Raw genomic sequence first — 24,948 nt, 5'->3', positions numbered from 1 at the left:
CAACCCAGATGCTGAACAATGGTATATTGGATAAAGAAACTGTTGTACATATACACTGTGGAATACTAGGCAGCCATAACAAATAATGAGATAATGTCCTTTGCAGCAACATGGATAGAGCTGGAGGCCATTATTCTAAGTGAATTAACACAGGAACAGAAAACCAAATACTTCATGTTCTCACTTACAACTGGGAGCTAAACACTGAGTACACACAGACAGGAAGAGTGGAACAATGGACACTGGGGCCTACTTGATGGTGGAAGGTGGGAGGAAGGTAAGGACTGAAAAATCTCCCTATTGGCTATTATTCTGATTACCTAGGTGAAAACATTATATGTATTCCAAACCCCCACAAAATGAAGTTTACCCAACAATCCTGCACATGTACCCTTTGAACCTAAAATAAAACTTAGAAAGAAAAAAAATCAAACTGTGATATTACTAATTCAAAATGTAGGTGGAGAAGGGAGTTAATTTGTACAGGTTATTTTTGGTTATTTATTTTCTCCTTTTTTTCCACAATCAAAGTTAAGTTTGCATCTGTTTTAAATAACTTGTTTTAACTATAGGATATATTTTTGTAAGGCTCATGGTAACCACAATACAAAAATCTATAATAGATATGCTAAAAATGGAAAGCAATGAATCAAAACACACTAACAAAGAAAATCACTTAACCAGAAAGGGAGACAGTAAGAAATGGAAAAAATGAAAGACAACAGTTATGAAACAACTTAAAAAGAAGGTAACAAAATGGCAATAGTAAGTTCTTACCTATCAATAATAATATGTATGTAAATAGACTAAATTCTTCCATTAAAAAAGATACAGTGGATGAATGGATTAAGAAACAAGACCAAATTAAATGCTCCCTACAAGAAACTCACTTTGCCTATGAAGCTATAGATGGACTGAAACTGAATAGATGGAAAAAGATATTTCATGAAAATGGAAACCAAAAAAGATTAAGGGTCACTTACTCATATCAGATAAAATACATGTTAAGTCAAAAATTTTAGCAGGAGATGAAGAAGGCCATTATATAACGACAAAGGGGTCCATTCATCAAGAAGATATTATAATATATGCATCCAACACCGAAGCACCAAAATATATGAAGCAAATATTAATAGACCTAAGGAGAAAGACTGCAAGATAATAATAATAATAGAGGATATCAATACCTCACTTTCAGTAAATCAGCAAACACTGGAGTTAAACTAGCCTAGACCAAATGGACCTAACAAACTATTACAGAATATTTCATCTAACCGCTGCAGAATACAAATTTGCTCATCAACACATAGAATGTTTTTCAGAATAGACCATATGTTAGGCCACAAAACAAATCTCAACAAATTTTTAAAAGTTGAAATTATATCCAGTATCTTTAGTGACTCCAATGGAAAAAAATAAACTAGAAATCAATAAGAAGACAAATTTTGGAAACTACAAATACATGGAAATTGAACAACATGCTTTGGAATAACCAACGAGTCAATGAAGAAATTAAGAAGAAATTTTCAAAATTTCTTGAAACAAATTAAAATGAAAATACAACATACAAGAACCTACAGAATATAGCAAAAGCAGTAAAAAGAAGGAAGTTGGCTGGGCACAGTGGCTCACGTCTGCAATCCCAGCACTTTGGGAGGCCAAGGCAGGTGGATCACATGAGGCCACAAGTTCAAGACCAGCTTGGCCAACATGGGGAAATTCTGTTTCTACCGAAAATACAAAAAAAAAAAAAAAAAAAAAAAAAAGATTAGCTGGTTTGGGTGGCGAAAGTCTATAATCCTAGCTACCCTGGAGGCTAAGGCATGAGAATCGCTTGAGCCCAGGAGATGGAGGTTGCAGTGAGCTGAGATCCAACCACTGCACTCCAGTCTGGGCAACAGAGTCAGACTCTGTCTCAAAAAAAAAAAAAAAGGAAAGTTTATAGCAATAAATACCTACTTTAAAAATAGAAAGACTTCAGATAAACAACCAACCAATGTATCTCAAGGAACTAGAGAAGGAAGAACAAACCAACCCAAATTATTAGAAGAAAATAAATAATAAAGGTCAGAGCAGAATAAATAAACTCGAGACTTAAAAAAAGTACCAAGATCAATAAAACAAAAAGTTGATTCTTTAAAAATGTAAAAAATGTCAGCAAACTTTTGGCTAAATCAACTAAGAAAAAAGAGAGAAAACCCAAATAAATAGAATAAAAGATGAAAAAAATACAACTCATACTACAGAAATACAAAGAATCATTAGCGACTACTGTGAACAATTATACAATAACTAATTGGAATAACCAGAAAAAGCAAATAAATTCCTGGGTGCATACAACCTACTCAAGATTGAACCATGAAGAAATAGAAAACCTGAACAAACCAATAAGAAGTAATGAGATGAAAGCAGTAAAAAAAAGTCTCCCATCAAAGAAAAGCCCCGGACCTGATAAATTAGCTCCTGAAGTCTGCCAAACGTTTAAAAAGCAACTAACGCCAATCCTCTTCAACTAGTTCAAAAATTGAAAATGAAGGAATTTTCCCTAACCCATTCTATGCAGCCAGTATTATGTTGAGGCCAAAACTAGACAAGGACACAACAAAAAAAGACAACTACAGCCTAATATCCCCGATGAACAGAGATGCAAAAATTTACAATGAAATACTAACAAATCAAATTTAACAACACATTAAATAGATGATTCACCATGATCAAGTGAGATTCATCCATGTAAATCAATAAACATGACACATCAAATCAACAGAAACAAAAACAAAAACAAAAGGATTATTTAAATAGACGCTGAAAAAGCATTTGAAAAAATTTAACATCCCTTCATGATAAAACTTTCAACAAACTGGGGATAGATATTTCAACATGATAAAGGCCATGTATGACAAACCCACAGTTAATACACTAAATGAGGAAAAATTAAAAGCCTTTCTGCTAAGACTGGAAGAAAACACAGATATCCACTTTTACCACTTTTTTTTTCAACATAGTACTGAAAGTTCTAGGCAGAGGAATTAGACAAAAGAGAAATGCAAGGTGTCCAAATGGAAAAGAAAGATGGCAAATTATCATTGCTTGCAGATGACATGGTCCTATATTTAGAAAAACTGAAAGACTTCACAAAAAAATTCTTAGAACAGATAAACCAATTTATTTAAGTGGCAAGATACAAAATAAACATGCAAAACTTACTACCCTTTATACACATTAACAGCAATCACTGAAAAAGGAATCAGGAAGGCAATCTTGTTTACCATAGCTACCCCCCAAAATACCTAGAAATAAATTTAACCAAGGTAGTAAAGAGTTCTACAAGGAAAACTATTAACACACTGATGTAAGAAATCTAAGGGAACACAAAAAATGAAAAAATATCTCCTGCTCAAGGATCAGAAAAAATATTCTTGTTAAAATGTCTATACTACTCAAAGCAGTCTAAAGATTCAATGCAATTCCTATCAAAATGTCAATAACTTCACAGAAACAGAAAAACAATCCTAACTTTCGTATGGAACCACGAAAGAGCCCAAAGAGTCAAAGCAATCCTGAGCATAAAGAACAAAGCTGGAAGCAGCACACCACCTGATTTTAAAATACACTACAAAGCTATAGTAACCAAAAGAGCATAGTATTGGCATAAAAACAGACACATAGACCAATGAGACCAGTGAACCCATTCATTCATGGGCTTTCTATGCTGTTTCATATCTGCAGCCAACTGATCTTCAACAAAGGCACTAAGAACATACATTGTGTAAAGGACAGTCTCTTCAATAAATGGTGCTGGGAAAAATGGATATCCATATACTGAAGAATGAAACTAGATTCTTGTCATTTGATGTACATAAAAATCAATTTTAAATAGATTAAAGACTTAAATATAAGACCTGAAACTGTGAAACTAATACTTTAAAAAGCATTGGAGAAATGCTACAGGACATTGGTCTGGGCAAAGGGTTTTAGGTAAGACCTCAAATGCATAAGCAACAAAAGCAAAAATAAATAAATGGGATTATATCAAAATAAAAATCTTCTGCACAGCAAGAAAACAAACTATGAAATGAAGATACAGCCTATGTAATTGTAGAAGATAGTTGAATTTCTCCATCTGACAAGGGATAAATAACCAGAATATATACTTCAAACAACTCAATAGCAAATATATAAATAATCTGATTTAAAATTAGGCAAAATATTTGAATAGACATTTCTCCAAAGAAGACATATAAATGGCAAATAAGCATATGGAAAAAAATGCTCAACACCACAAATCATCAGGGAAGAGAAAATCAAAACCACAATTAGACATCATCCTACCTTCGCTGGAATGGCTATTATCAAAAAAATACAAAAAATGATAAATGCTGGTAAGGATGCAGAGAATGGGGAATTCTCATACATTGTTGATGGGAATGTAAACTAGTACAGCCATTAAGAAAAACAGTTGTTGAGGTTCATCAAAAAACCACAGATATGATTCAACAATCCCACTGCTGGATATATAGCCAAAAGAAATGAAATCAGTATATGGAAGAGATGTCTGCACATCCATGTTTATTGCAGCACTGTTCACAATACCAAAATATTGAGTCAACCTAAGTTTCCAACAACAGATGAATAAAGAAAATATGGTACATATACAATAATGGAATATTATTTGTAGCCATATCTGATATAAGGACATTTCAGATATTAACAAGTAAAAGAGAAGATGTGTATTTTAAGTTTTCAAAAATGTTATCAACACCAATAGAAAGAAAGGGGAAGAAAAATCTCGGTAATACATTGAAATAACACCAAAGTTGACCATTGCCGACTGCATCAAACTGTGCTCCATTCCTCTGCATTTAAAATAGATAGGATTATTATTGGATAGAAATCTGGTATTTATTCATTTACTTTTCAAACATTTTTCAAATGTTTAGTATATATCAGGAACTCTGCTAGGCACTTAGGCTATAATGAAACTATTTCTGCAATACACAACCCATCCATGGAAGTGATATATTTCATTTACTTGTGTATTTTTGTCTTGGGTCATCCTTAAAAGAACTAAAGGCTTTTAGTATGGACATAAAGCTCAGGAGGGCAGAAAAGAAAGCAAACACATAAAACAAAAACCCACAGAAAGAGTTGTTAGGTGCTATGGTCTGAATGTTTGTATATCCCCCAAAATTTATATATTGAAATCCTACACCCCTAGGTGATGTTATTAGGAGCTGAGGCCTTTTGAGAGGTGATTAAATGATGAGGGTGGACTCGTATGATTGAGACTGGTGGTCTTATAAAGACAGACTGCAGAGAGCTAGCTAGTCTCTTTCATTGTGTGAAGACACAGCAAGAAGTCACCATCTATGAATCAGGAAACAGGCCTTCACTAGACAGCAAATCTGTTATCATCTTGATCTTGGGCTTCCCAGCCTCTAGAACTGTGAGATATAAATTTCTCTTGTTTATAAGCCACCCAGTTTATGGTATTCTATTATAGCAGCCAGAATGAACTAAGACATTAGGTTTTCGGGAAGGGAGGTGCAGTGGTGTGGGGGTGGTGGCAACAACTTCAGATTGTTGGAAACTTGAGGCAGTCCAGGTCAGAGCTGGGAGTTACAAGCTAATCAAGTGGTTTAAAAGATTCTACGGGAGTTTTGTTAGGTCTGAAGCTCTAATTAATGATTGAGGGTTGCTGACCTAAAACAGGCAGAGCTTAAGGTATAAAAGTAAGACTATAGAATTGCACAGATCCAATTAGACAGTAGACTTGCCTGACGCAGAGAAACAGGACTTGATGCTGAAAAAGCTGAAAGTAGTGCTTCAATATACTGATTCTGGAGAAAATAGCCAACACTTTTTGGGTAGATAGAATGTGTTATCTCAGGGGCTGGTCAATGGTACAAGGGGAAGGCATCCCCTAGTTTCCAAATCCAGGTAACAAAAAACTTAATAGCAGCAAATTCTATTAGGTACATTTAGATGACAACAGTTGCAATCTAAAGACCTGAGCATATTCTAAGGTAGTGATTAGAGTAACAGACTACAGTTTCAATGGTTATTGTGAGAGTGAACCTCCCACAGCAGTTAGAGGGTTTTGTAATCTAGTCCAATTGTATTTCAATTAATTCTCAGTCCTTTGGTAACTTCTTGTAAACACTGACTGGGGATTTATTTGTATATGCACAAGTTGAAATATTCACCTTTGCTATATTCTTTTGAAGAATATGGCATTAAGAGAATGGACTTGGTATCAGCCAGATTCCATATTTGAGTCCCACACCTTCTGGGTAGCCATGGGCATGTTATTTAATGAACTAATCCTTAGTTTCCTTATGTGTCAAATGAGGATAATAATGTCCGGTTCGTAGGGCTGTAGCAGAAGTCAAACATGACAATGTAGTACATGGTGCCTTTGTAAGTGCTCAGTAATCATTAGCTGCTATTATTATCCTTTAATAGTTCACAGATGAGAACACACGATCGTTGAGGACTCCACTGCATGAGAAACTTGTTTCACATTAATTTATAGCTGATGATAACTGAGGTTTCCTCCTGATACATTTCTAAGAAATATTATTACAGCAGAACTTGAGTATGTCTGTTCAGGAACCCATCAGCACATCCCTAATTGGTAAAGTTGTCATCTCAGTTAGAGATTATAAACGTAAAAATCAAGGAAATGCAAATGTATGTTGTATAGAATAGTTAACATACTGAGATGCCTCCTAAAAACTCAGAAGTAAGGCACAAACATCGGTAGTGCAAAGCTTCAAGGTATACAGACATTGAAGAAAGTCAGGAAGAAGCACAGAGAGTTCCAAATGGAAGATACATCAGGTCACTTAGATGCGTTGTATGTACATCTTTGTCATTTAACAAGGTTCAATAGTGGCAGACAAGGCTTCCAGTGAGGGTGTGCCATTGGGGTCAAATTAGACTGAAAAATAAATAGCTGGGTGGTAATAAACCAGGGCTACAAATAAAAAGTCTGTTATTGAATGTGGTTAGCAATGAGTGGTTACCACGAACTCACAGATGGACTGACAATTCTTATGGGAGAATTCCAAAGTCTAAATTGGAACAAAATAGAACTTGACATAGTTCTGGTCAAAATAAGCTAAATTTCTATGGATGTAAGAGATGAAGGCTTTTTCTGAAGGTCTCAAGTCTTCAGGGAGAGTCTCTCCAAGAAGGAGAATGTCACATCTAAAACAATGCTACCTAAGAACTTTTCTGAGGACAGAAACGACACTGATACTTTATAAAATAAATGTATTAGATCAGTTTAGCTTCAGCTGAAAACAGCAAATGAGGACCTCAGGGGATAAGATGGTAACCAGTTCTAGATTTAGGTTCATGAAAAATGTTTCTCTCTTACTCTTTTTTACAAATTTAAAAGTTTGGTCCCAAAAAATTACCCTTTGAAGGTTGAAGTTGATCTGTATGGCAATTGCAAATGAACAGAAATTCGTAACAAAAACTTATGATAAATGCATAGCACTTCGTCTCTCAGAAACACAAGATTTCAACATGGTATAAGCAGACCAGTATTCATAAAAGTAAAATATTTTACTATTAACCATATTCTTATCTATTTATTTATCTATCTATCATCTATTGCTTAAAATGGAAACAGATTCATATAAGTTTATATTATTCTAAATAATGCAGAAAAGCAATTAGAATTGGAAATAACCCCAGTGAAGTTGATCCTATCATATCAAGAAAAACCTTTCTCAAAAAAAAAAAATCACTCAACAAATGCAATTTTGGGCTTTTGGGAGCTCCTAGAAGAAGGAACAGAAATAAACTGACAGGGAAAAAGGATCAGGTAAATACAGACCATGTAGATATTTCTAAATTTTCCTTCTTGGAAAAACTTTCACAAGCTCCATTAGTCAACCAAAAGAATTAAAGGGATTAGTTTGGCTTTAAGAAAGCCTGTCTGTTGTTCAAACATAGCCCATCAAAAGAATTGCCTTAAAACTACATTTCAGATACACTGAAAGAAAAGGTTTCTGAAACTTGCATTATGTCCTAATTGATTTGCTTTAAATAAAAGAAAGTGGTACTTATTCTATAAATAGAAAACTGTTCTGCATTGTTATCTTGGTTTGCTCAAATAAGTCTGATCCATTATAATTTACTAGCAGCATATGAGACTGGGGAAGAGGGGAAGGATCTGAAAATTTTTTATACTAATACTGCTGCTGTTGAAGTCACAAACAGTACTTGTTTTGCATCCTTTCATACATTTGATAATAATCAGAATGGAGGTGTAAATATCCTGGAATCCTCCAGAATAATAAAGGTGTATCAAACAGATGATGACCCCTGAAAGAGACAAAATGCACAGGACAATTAAATAAATAAGTTTGTTTAGGCTGCTGCAATAGTAAGAATGTTCCATAATGAGAAACATCTAAAAAGGTGGTGGTGATGAGTGGCAGGGATTTTATGAAGGCAGATAAACAAGGAAGTCATCAGTTAGTTAATGAGGGTCATGAAGAAGGATGGAGATGAGTCTGACCTCAGTCAACTGAGAAATAATGGAGATAGGTTATATATCAGTCATTAAAAAGGGATGGAGATGGGTCCTATCTGAGTCACTGAGGAAGGGTTTACATGGGTCCTATCTTATACATGATAAAGAAAAGTTATTGGTCCTATCTGAGTAAAGAAGAAGGATGAAAACGGGTCCTCTGTGAGTCGTGATTAAGGTTGGAGATTCGTCCTATTGTTGGAGCTACTGAGGAAGAATGAAGATGGGTCCTCTCCAAGATACTGAGGAAGGACAAAGGTGGGTCTCAGGCTGGGTGAGGTGGCTTATGCCTGTAATCCCAGCACTTTGGGAGGTCAAAGCAAGAGGATTGCTTGAGCCCAGGAGTTTGAAACCAGCCTGGGTAACATAGCAAGACCTCATCTCTACTAAAAATAAAAACAAAAAAATAGCCAGGTGTGGTGGCACACACCTGTAGTCCCAGCTACTTGAGAGGCTGAGGTGGGAGGATTTCTTGAGCCCATATTGGTTCTATATAAGCCCCTAAGGAAAAATAGGACCATGTCCTATCTGGGTCACTGAAGAAGATTGGAGTAGTGTCTTATATGTCACTGAGGAAGGATGGAAATAGGTCCAATCTGAGTCACTGAGGAAAGAGAGAAGGGTCCCATCTGAGTCAATGAGGAAGAGTGAAATTGTTTCTATCCGAGTCACTGAGGAAGGATGGAAATGGATCTCATCCCGTCATTCAGGTAGGGTGAAGATGATTCCCACCTGAGTCACTGAGGAAGAATAGATATGGGTCCTATCTGAGTTACTTAGGAAAAATGGAAATAGGTCTTATGTGAGCCATAGAGGAAAGGTAGAGATGGATCCTATCTGTTTTATTGAGAAAGAATGGAGATGAGTCCTACTGGAGTGACTGAGGAAGAATGGAGATAGGTTCCATCTGAGTCACTGAGGAAGGGTGAAGATTTGTGCCATATGAGTCATTGAAAAATAATAAAGAAGGGTTATATCTGAGCCACTAAGGAAAAATGAAGATAGATTGTATCTGGGTCATGAAAGAAATGTGAAGAAGATAAGTTCTATCTGAGTCACTGAGAACGAGTGAAAATGGGTCCTATCTGAGTCTTCGAGAAAGGATGGAGTTGGCTTCTATCTGTGACACTGCAAAAGAATAGAGATGGGTAATATCTTAGTCACTGAGAAATGATGAAGATAGGTCCCAATTGAATCACTGAGGAAGGATTGAGTCTGTTACTTCTGATTCATTGAAGAAGGATGGAGATAGGTTCTATCTTAGTCACTGAGGAACTGTGGAGATGGGCTCTCTCTATGTCATTAAGTAAGGGTGAAGATGAGTCCTATCAGGTCCTAGAATGGAAATGAATACTATCTCAGTCTTTGAGGAACAATAGAAATGGGTCCTATCTGAATCACTGAGGAAACATGGAGATGGGTCCTAGCTTAGACGTTGAGGAAGGTTGGAAATATGTCCTGTCTGAGTCATTTAAAAAAGATGGAGTTGTGTTCCATCTGTCGCTGAGGAAGGATGGAAATAGGTCCCATCTGAGTGGTTGATAAAGGGTAGAGATGAGTTCTATCTGAGCTCCTGCAAATGATGGAGATGGGTACCATCTGAGTCACTGAAAAAGGATGGAAATATGCCCTATGAGTCCCTGAGGAAGTGTAGGGTTGTTTCATCTGAGTCATTGAGGAAGGGTACAGGTGACTCTTATCTTGGATTATGTAAGGGCAATAGAGTGGCCTTTTTAGGTTTGCCATTTCTTAGAACAGAATATAGTGGAAGCACAGGGCTCAGATAAAGTCCGACATTGTTACCCCCTTTTTTATTCTTTAAAAAAAAACAACAATAACAAATTCAATTGGTAGGTTTAGGTTTCAGTAAAAGAGTGATTTTTATTTTACATACTGCCAAGTTAGTCTCACAATTTGAAATAAATTGAAATAGTAAGCAGTACTACAAATATTACAAATAGTACATGTAGAAACACTGTGATTGAAATGCTTTTAAGTTTATAGTTATAAACAATTAAAATAATAAGAAAAAAGCAAGATCCTTCCAAATATTTATTTAACTTCTATAATTTTTTAAATAGATGCTTAAAACCAAAGTACTGGAGTAACAAAGCCAACATACATTTTTTTTCTGTCAACTAGGACAAATAATCCTCAGACCTGTTCCTTGCCCAATAGTACCTTTTCTTTCAGTAACTTTTTTTTTTTTTTTTTTTTTTTTGAGACAAAGTCTTGCCCTTTCACCCAGGTTGAGTGCAATGGTGCCATCTCGGCTCACTGCAACTTCTGCCTCCCGGATTTAAGTGATTCTCCTGCCTCAGCCTCTCTAATAGCTGGAATTAGAGGCACGTGCCACCACACCCAGCTAATTTGTTTTTTTGTTTGTTTTTTGATTTTTTTTTTTTTTTTTTTGTATCTTTAGTAGAGACAGGGTTTCACCGTGTTGGCCAGGCTGGTTTCAAACTCCTGACCAACCCTGATCCCCCAACCTCGGCCTCCCAAAGTGCTGGGATTACAGGCATGAGCCACTGCGCCTGGCCTTCAGTGACTTTTTATAACGGAAACTTTCAAACGTACGCAAGGTCAATATGATAGCATAATTAACAGTCATGTACCACCACTCAGCTTCAAGGATTGTCACTACTATACTATTCATAGTTCATCTATTTCCCTGGGGAATTTTGCTGAAGTATTTTAAAGCAAAACCTAAGTATCATATTATTTAACTAATGCTTTAGAATGGATATTTAACAAAGATTTATTTTTAAACAAAGCCACAATGCCATTATTACAACCTAATAAAGTCAATAATAATTCTTTTTGTGTTATTTTTATTATTTTTTTTTTTTTTAGAGATGGAGTCTCACTCTGTTGCCCAGGCGGGAGTGTAGTCACGCGATCTCGGCTCACTGCAACCTTTGCCTCCCAGGTTCAAGCAATTCTCCTGCCTCAGCCTCCTGACGAGCTGGGACTACAGGCGCAGGCCACCATGCCCAGCTAATTTCTTTCGTATTTTTTAGTAGAGACGGGGTTTCACCATGTTGCCCAGGCTTGTCTCCATCTCCTGAGCTCAGAAAACTGCCCGCCTCAGCCTCCCAAAGTGCTATATGTATTATTTATAAAATAAATTATTTAAATTGCTATTTTAAATCATTTACATACGATTTTTAAAAAATCCTTCTGAAGCTGGAACTAGTATTATTTGTATTTTACACATAAGGAAACTGGGACATAAAAAGCTGAACTTGCCAAAGTTAAATAGCTAATAACTACTCAGTATGGGAAGTGAACATATGTTGATCATTGCTAGGTCCAAACCTCTCAACTGCTAGACTCTGCTTTGTGTCCACACAGTACCAGGTGTGCTCTGCGTTATTCATAGAAGGCATTATCTGAATAGTCATTTAATCACTATTCCTATCAGGCATAAGATTTTGTCTTCTATGTTCAAGGTGGGGCCTGTTTCATAGAATAAAAACTCTTTCTTTAAATCTTCTTTCTATAAAATATGGTGTGTAATTTTGGAGGAGAAAGCATTCCTGGTATATTTATTTTCAGCAAAAAAAGATAGAGTGGTTCTCAAGAAGTAGAAATGTTCTGCCAAGTTTAGAACCAGAAGACAGAACTTCAAGACCCCAATAGCCTCCAACATCATAGCTCCCTTTTCCACAAATCAGCTCATTTTGGAAATAATTTTGGTGCAACACCAACAGGGAGCAACATTATGCAGAAAGGAAAACCCCGGATGTTATACACAGATTTATTCAGGTAGTGCTGGGGTGTAGAACCTTATTCAGTAAACATCTGCTATCATAGGATATATGTAGGTTGCTTATGGGCTTAAAATCAGAAGATAAAGAGGATTTTATTTATTATGTTTACGGTTATGCTAGGAGATTTAGAATACATTAATTTCATTTCAATGGCAATGTAAGGAGGGATGCTTGGAAGAGTGATTGGGATGTTAACTAAATAACTTACAATTATTGTTGCATTGCCTCATTTTATTTTGTCCAACATTAGGATGTTAACTAAATAACATGCAATTGCCGCTACGATGCCTCATTTTGTTTTGCTCACATTATTGAAGGGATAATGTAGAATCCATATATGATGAGGTACCCATCAAAATTGGCTTTCAATTAATAGTCTGGGCAAAAATGAAGATGGAATGCAGAGATGCCAATATGGAGGCACGATGGTATGTATGTGAACTGGGTTGAAAACCAGTGGACTTGGATTCCAGCTCTGCTACCACATTCATGTGTGACCCTCAGCAGACAACAGAGGGGCTGAAACATTGGGGTTTAACTTTTGTTTTAGATCAGAAATTGCTCAAATAAAATCTTATTCAAGTTGTGAGTATATTAAATACATTTTTAATTGATCAAATTTCCTGAAGCACAGGTAAACCTTTAAAACCCTCGCCTCATTTACTGGGCCTCTCTGTTTCTCACTATCCAAAGTGAAATCCTAAGAAACCATTCTGAAATTCTATGCCTCTGTCCATAGAGAAAAGTATGAAAATACATGAGACTGATGATCTCTAAAGTACTTCCTTTAATTTGATGTAATAGGGTCTAGGCAGAGAGAGATGCAAAAGCTAAACTTCAAGAGAGTTGATGCCCACATTCACTTCTAGAGTGCTGACTTGAGGTAAATGCAGGCTTTTGTCTTCCAAGGTAGTCATCAGTCCTTTACCCTGTTTCAATTTTTGATGTGAAAATCACTAGATAGTCATCATTTCCTATTGACAATTTATCCTTTTCAAATATAGGCTCTCTTAGTATACTCTGAAGCATTGAATCCAAAAATTACTTCCAACTTCCAGATACTATTAGGCTCTAAAGCAATGTGCATCTTGGTGAAGGTAAAGCAATACTTCTGACTGTGATAAGAGCACATTAGAGAGTCTCTAGGACAGATCTTTAGGGCAATGAAAAGGTTTCCCCAGAAGGCAAGAATAAGAAGGAAGGGGGAGAGGAAAGACAAATCACAAGTTCTTCATAGGCTGGCCAAGGTTTGGCCACACAAACCTTTTATCAACTTGATTTGTGTAGACCCTCAAAGGAGATCACTTTGTTGCAGAGAAATTTAAGATTCATAAGGCAAGAACATCAAACAAGCACCCTATGCTTTTTATGGGATTCACAAATTACATCTGAGTAAAAACGGGAACAAATATTCCTTTTAATTTATCGTTTGCTCACATCACTTCCCTCGGCATCAGCACTTTATTTTCTGAATAAATTTTTATTCCTTTTCTGTGCTTGTATATCAATTTAGATAATACTGGCATGACTTTCCATTCTAGCAAGGTCATTACCAGTTCCTGGTTCTATTTGTTTTGCTTTTGTATTTTATCCATTTCCCACAGAAAGACTGTAACATCTAAATCATTCATTGGTTTTGGTAGCAAAGTAAACCTTTGCTTTTTATGCAAATTTTTTAGTTGCTTAGATTCTGACTAACTTTATTTATTAAGATGAATAGAATGTGGTAGAAGAGTTCTGTGCTAATAGCTAAGAAAGCTAAATTTTATTTGTGCAAAATGATCCAGGGTAGAACTCAAAATTAAGATCATTATTATTTGTCCTAGATTTTAAAACACAGAACATTGGTAGTTAACTTACCAGGAAACAGAACAAATGACTGGTCAACATCACTCCGATTTTAGACATTTATGGGTTGGTACATCTTGTTTGTTGAACTGAGAGACCACTTAACACTAATGGCTGTTTTCAAGGTTGGATTTGTTTTAAACCTTCAGTCATGGAAATGCTGGAAGTAAATTTGTATAGAATGGTGGGCTTTTAAAATGAACATGATAAGAAAAGAGGTGCCCATTTGACCTAACACACAAGGAAACCATAATGTTGAGCCTACTCTGAAGATAACGTGGCTTACTGTGACTAGGCCGCAGGTTTAGAGAGTCTTTGCTATTATTTGACTAAACCTACATAAGCAATAGAATTGTGATGTGGATAAGCTTCAATAGTCTTACCATACTGGAGTAGCTTGCTTAAGGATCAATTCAATAATAATTAGCATTCTGTTTATGACATTAAGATATTCAACTCACAGAATTATTTCTACCCACTGAGAGAGTGAAAATGGCAACATTTTCAAATAAGAAACAAATTTACTTAAGTTGAGAGCATTTAGTATAATATTTAAAACACAGCTAAGGTATTCTTATATTCAAAACAAAAGCAAAATGCGTAAGGAAGATTTAAAAGGAGTTAAGGTCTTGAGATGACTTCTAATACTAAAATATTTGGCAGGCTATTTTGTAATTAGCATTTGATAATGTTATCAAGACATAATTCATATAACATAAAATTTATCCATTTAAAATATACAATTCAATGTATTTTATATATACACAGGGTTGTGCAAATATCAACACAATGTAAATTTAGAACATTCCATCTCCCCACAAAAGAAAACTCATACTCATTAGCAATCACTGCCCATTTTCCCCTTCCCTCAGTCCCTAGCAACCACTAATCCTCTTTCCATCTCTACAAATCTGCCTATTCTGGATAATTCATGTAAATTAAATCACACAATATGTGGTGTTTTGTGACTGGCTTTCATTTAGCATGTTTTCAAGGACCATCTATGCTGCAGCATGAAGAATTAATTCAATTCTCTTTATTGCTAAATAGTATTCCATTGTAAAGATCGAATACATTTTGTTTACCCATTCATTAGTTGATGGAAACTTGCATTATTTTTACTTTTTGGCTATCGTGAATAATACCACTAAGAATAGCTGTAAAAGTTTGTAAATTTTTTTGTGTGGAAATTTGTTTTCAAATCTCCTGGTTATATACCTAGGTGTATAATGACTGGGTAATACGGTATCTCTATATTCTTAACATTTTGGGGAACTGGCAGTTTTCCAATGTGGCTGCGCCATTTCACATTCTCACCGCATTATAAGATAATTCCAGTTTCTCCACATTCTTACCAACACATATTATTATATATCTTTTAAATTATAGGCATTCTAGTAGGTATGAAGTGTTACCGCAATGAATTTTTGTTTTGCATTTTCCTAATGACTAAGCATATTATCTTTTCATGTACTTATTAGCCATTTGTGTATCTTCTTAGAATGAATGTCTATTCAAGTTCTTTGATCATTGGTCTAACTGAGCAGTTTTTCTTTTTGTTGTTGAATTTTAAGAGTTCTCTATATATTCTGGATACAAGGCCTTTATCAAATATATGATGTGTAATATTTTCTCCCATTCTGTTTTTTTTTTATTTTCTTGAGAGTGTCCTTTGATGCACAAAGATTTTTAATTTTGATGCAGTCCAGTTTATTTACTTTTCTTTCGTTGCTTGTGCTTTTCATGTCATAGCTAAGAATTCAATATCAGGACTTCTAATCCATGAACACAAGCTATATGGAATGTTTCTCCATTTGTTTGTGTTATCTCTGATTTCTTTGAGCAGTGGTTTGTAGTTCCCCTTGAAGAGGTCCTTCACTTCCCTTGTTAGCTGTATTTCTAGGTATTTTATTATTTTTGTGGCAGTTGTAAATGGGAATTCATTCATGCTTTGGCTCTCTGCTTCCCTGTTGTTGGAGTATAGGAATGTTAGCAATTTTTGCACATTGATTTTTTATCCTGAGACTTTACTGAAGTTGCTTATCAGCTTAAGCAGCTTTTGGGTTGAGATGATGGAATTTTCTAGATATAAGATTATGTCATCTGAAACAAAGAGTTTTACTTCCTCTCTTCCTATTTGAAAACTATTTATTTGTTTCTCTTGCCTGATTGCCCTGGCCAGAACTTCCAATACTGTGTTGAATAGGAGTGGTGAGAGGGGGTATCCTTCTCTTGTGCCGGTTTTCAAGGGGGAAGCTTCTAGCTTTTTCCCATTCAGTATAATATTGGCTGTATTTGAGGTATGTTCCTTCAATACCTAGTTTATTAAGAGTTTTTAACATGAAGGGATGTTGAATTTTATCAAAAGCCTTTTCTGCATCTATTGAGATAATCATATGTTTTTTGTCTTTAGTTCTGATTATGTGATGAATCATATTTATTGATTTGTGTATTTTGAAACAACCTTGCATCCTGGGGATGATACCTACTTGACAGTGATGCATAAGCAGTTTGATGTGCTGCTGGATTCAGTTTGCCAGTATTCTACTGAAGATTTTTGCATTGATGCTTATCAAGGATATTGGCCTGAAGTTTTCTTTTTTTGTTGTATCTCTGCCAGGTTTTGGTATAGAATGAGGCCAGCATCATTCAATTTTCAATTTTTTGAAATAATTTCAGTAGAAATGATACCAGCTCTTCTTTTTAACTCTGGCAGAATTCAGCTGTGAATCCATCTGGTCCTGGGATTTTTTTTTTTTTTTTTTTTTTTTGGTTGGTAGGCTATTTATTACTGCCTCAATTTTAGAACTCATTATTGGTCTATTCAAGATTTCAACTTCTCCTAGTTCAGTCTTGGGATGCTGTATGTGTCCAGGAATTTGTGCATTTCTTCTAGATTTTCTAGTTTATGTGCATTGAGGTGTTTATAGTATTCTCTGGTGGTGGTTTGTATTTCTATGGGCCCACAGGCTGAACTGACTGGGAAACCTGAACAGCCAAAGTGGTGGCCTGTCCCACCCCCAGGCACTTTTTCCCAGGGGGAAATTAGAGCTCTGTTCATGGAAAACTGGCTGGAGTGGCTGAAGCCCTGGCTGGGAGGTCTTGTCCAGTGATGAGGAGTGAATCAGTGTCTCACTTAAAGAAGCAGTCTGGCCACAATCTGGAAAAGCAGCTGTGCTGTGTTGGGGGAGACCCCTCCTCATCTAGGCCATTTGGACTCTTCAAAGCCAGCACGCTGGAACGGCTGAATGGACCAAACCACAGAGATGACGGCCACACTTCCCCTTGGGAGCTCCCACCAACCTCAGGCAAATTCCAACCTGTTGCCATTGGCTGGCTAGAATTTCAAGCCAGTGAGTCTTATCTTGTGAGGTGACATGGAAGTAGGGACCACAGAATGATGTTGCTTGGCTCCCTAAATTCAGCCCCCTTCCTAGGGGTATGCACGGACCTCCTGCCTTGCCTGAGTTGCAGACACCATTGTTGGGGATCCTGGGGATGGAGTATGTAAAGCTCTTGGGTCTCTGTGTGTGCCTGGTAAGCTGCTCTGCTGAGACTCCACACAGCTCTGTGTGTCAGACCCAAGGCCCTGGTGGCACAGGATCATGAGGGGATCTCCTGATCCATGGGTTGCAAAGATTTGTGGAAGGAGTGTGGTTTCCCAGGTGGGGTTGCACAATCACTCACCATTTCCCTTGGCTGGGGGTGCGGGTTGCCTTGGCTCTGTGTTGCTCCTGGGTGTGCCATAGCCCCACCCTGCTTTTCTTCCTTCTTCACAGGTCACGGGTCAAGTTGTTTGGCTAATCAGTCCCAATGCGAGAACCTCGATATTTCAGTTGAAGGTACTGTATTCACTTGCCCATTTCTTTCCTCTCCATGAGTACCATGGACTGCAGCTGCTTCTTATCGGCCATCTTGACCCCCCTCCTATTTCAATGTTTAACATTAGAAGTGTTTTGGGTCTTTATTTAGAAGTTTGGTGATGATTATTTTACCAAAAATATGATGTAAGAACTTAAATCTTGTTTACATCAATTAGCCTATGGTAAAATTGATTTTGTTATATGTCATTTCACTTAAACTTACAGCTTCCAAGAACTTATCAATTATGTTAATGAGGACTGACTGTACTTTTCCAAATCTATTGAGATCATCATGAAGCATTTTTCTTTTATTAATATGATGGATCACACTAATTAATTTTCAGATTTTAAACCAACTTTGATTTCTTGGGGTAAATCTCACTTTGTCATTGTGTAAATCATTTTTATATGTTGCTAGATTCAATTTGCTTATGTTTTTTTTGCAGATTTTTGCTTCTATGTTTATAAGAATATCAGTCCATAGTCTTCTTTGTTGAATTTTGGCCTAAGGGTACTAATGGCCTTGTAGAATGAGTCAAACGGTGTTCTTTCTTCTTCTGCTTTTTTAATCTTTTGTGAGTAATTGATATTAACTCTTCTTTAAATGTCTGATAGAATTCACTATTAAATCTCTCTGGTCCTGGGTTTTGTGTGTGTGTGTGTTGGGAAGAGAAAATTTGTTTAAAATTACTAACTAAATATCACGTTTTGTATTTCTTATTTTATCAGATTTCTATTCCTTTTGAGTCAGTTTAGTAGTTTGTGTCTTTCTAGTAATGTCTCAATTTCATCTGGGTTATCAAATTTGCTGGCATATAATTGTTAACAGTATTTTCCTACAACACATTTTACATCATAAGTATTTTTTTCTATTTTTCTTGATCTGTTATGCAAAAAGTTTATCAGTTTTGAAGTTTTCACAGAACACTTTTAATTTTATTATTTTTTTCTATTGTTTTTCTATTTTATCTTTTTTACTTATCTCTGCTCTAATTTTTATTATCTTCTTTCTCTTTATCTGCATTGGATTTGGTTTGCTCTTCTTTTTCTAATTTCTTATGGTAAAAGATTGGCTTATTGATTTGAGATTTGCCCTCTTTTTTGATATAGACATTTCCAAATACAAATTTCTTTCTAAGCAGTGATTGTCTGCATCCCATAGGTTTTTATGGATTGTGTTTTTATTCTTCTGAAGGGACTTCCACTGTGATTTTTTCTTGACCTATTAGTTGTTTAGGAATGTCTTGTTTAATTCCCACATATTTACAGATTTTCTGAATTTTATTCCGTTATTTTTGTCTATTTTAATTGTTACCATGCTCTGAGAACAAATTTTGTATAATTTTAATCCTTTTATATTTGTAGAGGGTTCTTTTACAGCCTCATATATGATCTATCCTGGAGAATGTGAGAAGAATGTCTATTTTGCTGCTGTTGGATGAAGTATTCTATAGATGTCTGTTAGGTCTAGTTGGCTTATAATGTTCATGTCTTCTGTTTGCTTGTTGATTTATGCCTAGTTCTATTTTTAAGTAAAAGAAGATATTGAAGACTTCAACTATTATTGTTGAATTGTATATGGATCACATTTTTCTATTTCTATATGTGTTTTAATTTTTTGTTTAAGACTGGGTATTTAGATAAAATTTAGCAACTCTGAATACAATGTCTCTCTTCAGTAAAGGGGAAGGATACTGTTGTTGATGGTTTGGTCATTTGTTTATTTGTTTAGTGACTGTGCTGAACTCTTGAACTCTTTCTGCAAAGTCTATTTTCTCTGTCATGTGGAGTCTCTGTTGTCCCTACTCAGATATTTTCCCCCTTGTTTTATCCTTTATCTTGGGTATCTAAGAGTTATTTCTAGGTTAAAGGTTGTGTTTAAGCCCCATTACCTAATTATATTTTTACCCTTTTAACATTGGATGTGTGTGTTCCTTCGAGGCTGCTATTGCAGTTGAGTTTACTTTGTTTGCCCAATGTCATCCAGGGACTATTAGTTTGGATGTCCCCTCTCCAATTGCTCCAGAGAGGAAACAGTTTCGGACATGCAAACAGTCTTCCAGACTCCCAGGGATGCATGAAATTTTAATTTTAGGCCTGGCTTCTTAGGAGTTGTCTCTGCATTTGGGTATCTTACTGTTATTCAATGTTTTGTCAGAGGTTGTGTTTAACCCCTTTTGTCAGTGAAGTTTTTCCCCTTTGTGGACGGATCTACATGTGGCTTTGGGAATGCTATCTTGGCTGCCCCACATCATGCTGTAATTTCTCCCCAGTGGGTGAAGCCCGGGACATAGTACATAGCCTCTCAAATCCCCAAGGTTAGCAGTTGTCATGGGCATTTATGTCCCCGACAAATTAATATTTGAGGTCCTAATCCCAAGTACCTCAGAATGTGACTATATTTGTAGATATGACCTTTAAAGAGGTAATTAAGTTTAAATGAGATCATTAGGGTTGGCCTTAATACAATATGACTGGTGCATTTATAAGAACAGGAAATTAGTAAGCAGACAACACAGACAAAAGGATGATCCTTTGAAGACACAGCAAAAAAGGTATCTATCTGAAACTCAACCCTAATAAGGAACCAATCCCACCAACACCTTGATCTTGGATTATTAGCTTCTTAAAGTGTGAGAAAATAGTTTTTGTTGTTTAAGCTGCCCAGTCAGTGTATTTGGTAATGGCAGACTAATACAGTAGTGATAGTAGGGGGCTGTATCTTTCTCTGATTCTATTAAACTTCTGGCTGCTGAGCCATTTTGCTCTTATCATGGTGCTGTTAGCCTCCTCTTAACTGCTCTTCACCAACCTCTCTATTGCTTTTGACAACACTTTTAGGTATTAAGTTCTCTGAGCTCTGTTCCTAATAAAGTCATTCTCCTCAGGCAGAGTTATGAAACTTCTTCATCTGTACTTATACCTGCCTTTCCCCTGGGCAGAACTCCTATGTACCACTATTCCCAAAGTGAGAGCCCTTCTCTACAAGAAGGTATTGGGGGTGGTGTCCCTAGTCTTCCTGGATTGACTCTCCTGGCATGGAACCCCTACCCTATGAGTAAATTGGGATAATTGGGACCCCAGTATTTTTGGCCTGTCATGTCTGGGGTAGAGCTTTCACCCTATAAATAGGGGCTGCATTGGAGGGAGGTGGGATCTTTTTCATCGTGCCAACTTGAAATAGGGTTTCTGCAACACAGAGCTGCAGGGGTGAAAAACATTTGGAAGACTCCTTCTCCTAGGGTGAAACCATAATCCAAGACTAGGATCTGGGAGAGAAGAGCCCCCATCTTCTTGGCCACCGCTGGAGTACCTCATCGAAGCAGAGCTAACAAAGAGCTGGGGAAAGGCTATAAAGGAGTGGGTCATGGCTCAAGTTCCATAAAATCTTGCTATTCTTACCAAGGGTTAATAAGTTTTCTTGAATGAATATTTTTCCATTTGCTATATGTCCTTGGAATGACTTTCAGAGACTTTAAATAATCATATTTTGTAATCTTCACCAGTTAAATTGTTTTGCTGATTAGAGGGTCAGCCAACCGCCTCATTTTACCATTTCAGAAGCTCCATTCTTTGTAATTCACTTTTGTGCCTTAACTTAATTCACTTTTCTTTCCTTAACTGCTGAAGAGATAATTTATTATAAATTTGTTCCCAAATTATTATAGTGCAATGTGAAAAATATTTTGTTTCTTACATATCTATGGGAGTTACAGACAACTATCAATTCTAATAAAATTCAGAGAAAAAATGGCTGTGGCTTTCTAGTTCAGAAAATTTGTTCAGAAATGTTCTTATATGGGTTAATGCTTTGAAGTTGGAGGTCTTATGTTATTTATGGTCACTTTTTTCACAGCCATTCTCCTGTCAGTCATCTTTGAACAAGGGTTTTGTAGAAGAAAGTGGATGGTCTCAAAGCAAACATAAGTTGTCACTTACCACCCTTAAATTTATTCATCTGTTTGTTTGGGGGTTTTGTTTTTTTATTTTTTAAGGATTCTTTTCAAAATCTCTACCTCATAACTTACCCTTCCTACTTCATAGAGAAAACAGATCACATAAGAAAGGAATTCAGTGTATCTTTCGATACCAAACTTTCAGTTACCAGAATAGTCATCTGTCCTTTCTGCTCTCCATTGTTCCTTGCCTTACCTCTTCTTGTGTATGTACAATCTCCCCACTTGTAATGTGGATTTCAGTTCACTCCCAGGGATAGCTATCAATTAATTATCCCTCTCAATTATCTGCAACACCTCCCTGCCCCCCGCATTCTGGCTGTTTCCCATCAGTGTTTACATATGCTCAGACCAGTAATTGTTAACATTTGGTTGTACACCCAAATCACCACATGTTCAGCCACACCCAGGACAGTTTAAATAGAATATCTGAGATTGTTTAAAAAGCTCCTCAAGTGATTATAATATACATCTAGGGTTGAGAACAATTACTGAAGAATTAATTACTCTTTACACACACACACACACACACACCCCACTATTATCAACAAAAGTGACAACAATAGCAAACAAACAAAAATTAGCACAGATCTCTCTTAAACTACTGATGTATTCCTCTTTTGCCTTTCATAACCAAGGTGAATGCTATTGGCACCCTTGCCTGACCAATGTGCTCTTCCTCTAGATCTTGTGAGTTTTGTCTTATGCTAATTCATAGCATCCACCTACACAGGATAATTGCCCTTTTACAAACAGGAACCATGTCATTTTCTTACTTCTTGAACATTTCTTATTCCACTGGAATCTTGATGCTACTCACTGACACTCTCAGTGTCATTTAGCATTTAGAGGAATGGATACATTCTTCTAAAACTACTGGCTCCAAAATCACCAATTACCTCCTTGTTTTAATTTCCAGTATTTATCTTATTTTACCAGTGTGCACCATGTGACTCTCAACCTCTCCTCTCTTCTTTATTTGGATTCCCTGAAATCACACTCTTCTGATTTTCCTCCTACTTATAGCTATTTTCAATATTCTTTGAAAATACATGTTTGTTTCTTGACCATGCTTTACCTTTTGGTGTTCCACAGAGTTTTGTGATAATCACTAACTCCCTGGGCAAGCTCATCCATATTTATATCCAGGCATCAGTTACCAACTAAATGCTAGACTCATGAATTTACGTCTTTAATCCAGACTCCTCTCCTGAGTTCCAGACTCATATACATAACTTTATCTTGAACATCACCACATGGATGTCCTAGAGTTAACTCAAACTCAATCTGTTCACAGTTGGTATAACATCTTGCTTCTAAGCCTATTCTTCTCTTGTTTAATTCCCAACTCTCCCTTCTCATGTCAATAATTGTTATTGATGTAATTTCCTTAATAACTCTCCATTCAATCCACTTCTGTCTAGTTTTACATCTACTACCTTAGTTCAGGCTACCAACATTTCTAGCAGAAATGATTGCTATAGACTCTGGAAGGTTTATTCGGTCTCTGGTCTTGAGGTCATCTCTATCCCTGATTTATTTTCTCCACTAAGTAAGGGTAATCTTTCCAAAGTGAAAACCCAATTATATCACACTCCTCTTAAAAATTTTCATGATACCTAATGCCTTTAGAATAAGGCCCACAGAAAGCATTCAAGAGCCTTTATGATCTTGCCTCAGGTAACCTATAAAAAATCATTGGACTTAATTTGCACTATAGACCAAAGGGGCCTAACGGACATTTACAAAACATTTCATCCAACAGCTGCAGAATACACATTATTCTCCTCAGCACAGGAATCATTCTCAGGGATAGACCACATGTTGAGCCACAAGTCTTAAAAATTTCAAGAAAATTGAAATCATATTAAATATCCTCTCTGACCACAATGGAATAAAACTAGAAGCTAATAACACTTTTCAAATCAATTTAAAAATTTCTTGAAATAAATGAAAACGAAAATGGAAATATAACGTACCAAAACGTATGGGATATGGCAAAAGCCATGCTAAGTGGAACATGTATAGCAATCAGCACCTACTTCAAAAAAGTAGGAAAATGTAAAATAAACAACCTAATGTTGCATCTGAAAGAATCAGAAAAGCAAGAGCAAAGCAGACCCAAAATTAGTAGAAGAAAAGAAATAATAAAGATGAGAACAGAAATAAGTGGAATTGAAACAAAAAAATAGAAAAAGTCAACAAAACAAAAATGTGCCTTCTTGGAGAGAAACAAAATCCACAATTATTTCACCAGGCTAACGGGCTAAAAATAAGAGAAGATCCAAATAAACAAAATGATAAATCAAAAGGGAGACATTACAATCGATACCATCAAAATTCAAAGAGTCAATAGGCACTACTAAGAGCAACGATATGTCAATAAATTGGGAAACCTAGAAGAAATAAATAAACCCCTAGACACATCCAACTTACCAAGATTGAACTATGAAGAAATCCAAAACATGAATAGAGCAATAACAAGTAATAAGATCAAAGAAGTAATAAAAAAAAAGTCTTCCAGCAAAGGAAAGCCCAGGACCCAATGGCTTCACTAATGAATTTTATCAAGCATTTAAAGAACTAATAATACTCAAACATTTCCAAAAATAGAGGATCAGAGAATACTTCCAAACACAATTTACAAGGCTGGAATTACCCTGATACCAAAACTAGACAGAGACACATTCAGAAAAGAAAACTACAGACCAATATCCCTGCTAAACATTGATGCAAAAATCCTCAACAAAATACTGGCAAACTGAATTCAACAATCCATTAAAAAGATCATCCATCATGATCAAGTGGGATCTATCCTAGGGATGCAAGGATGGTTCAACATATGCAAACCAACATGACACATCATATTAACGGAAGGAAGGACAAAAATTATATAATTGTTTTGATTGCTGCTGAAAATTATTGGGTGTATTTCTGGGTTTGATAAAATTTAACATTCC

At 36.0% G+C, this 24,948-nt stretch overlaps 1 protein-coding gene across 1 annotated transcript in view; it reads right to left on the bottom strand.

Moving 5' to 3' along the window:
- Nucleotides 1–24,948, bottom strand: part of FBXO4 (F-box protein 4) — a 201,982-nt gene that overhangs the window by 29,481 nt on the left and 147,553 nt on the right. The gene's annotated exons all lie outside the window — the stretch shown is intronic.

This window comes from Pongo pygmaeus, chromosome 4 (genome assembly GCF_028885625.2).
Source record: "Pongo pygmaeus isolate AG05252 chromosome 4, NHGRI_mPonPyg2-v2.0_pri, whole genome shotgun sequence".
In the NCBI taxonomy this organism is placed as follows: Eukaryota; Metazoa; Chordata; class Mammalia; order Primates; family Hominidae; genus Pongo; species Pongo pygmaeus.
Note: the sequence above shows the minus strand (reverse complement) of the source record. Positions and strands in the feature narration are given on the sequence as shown.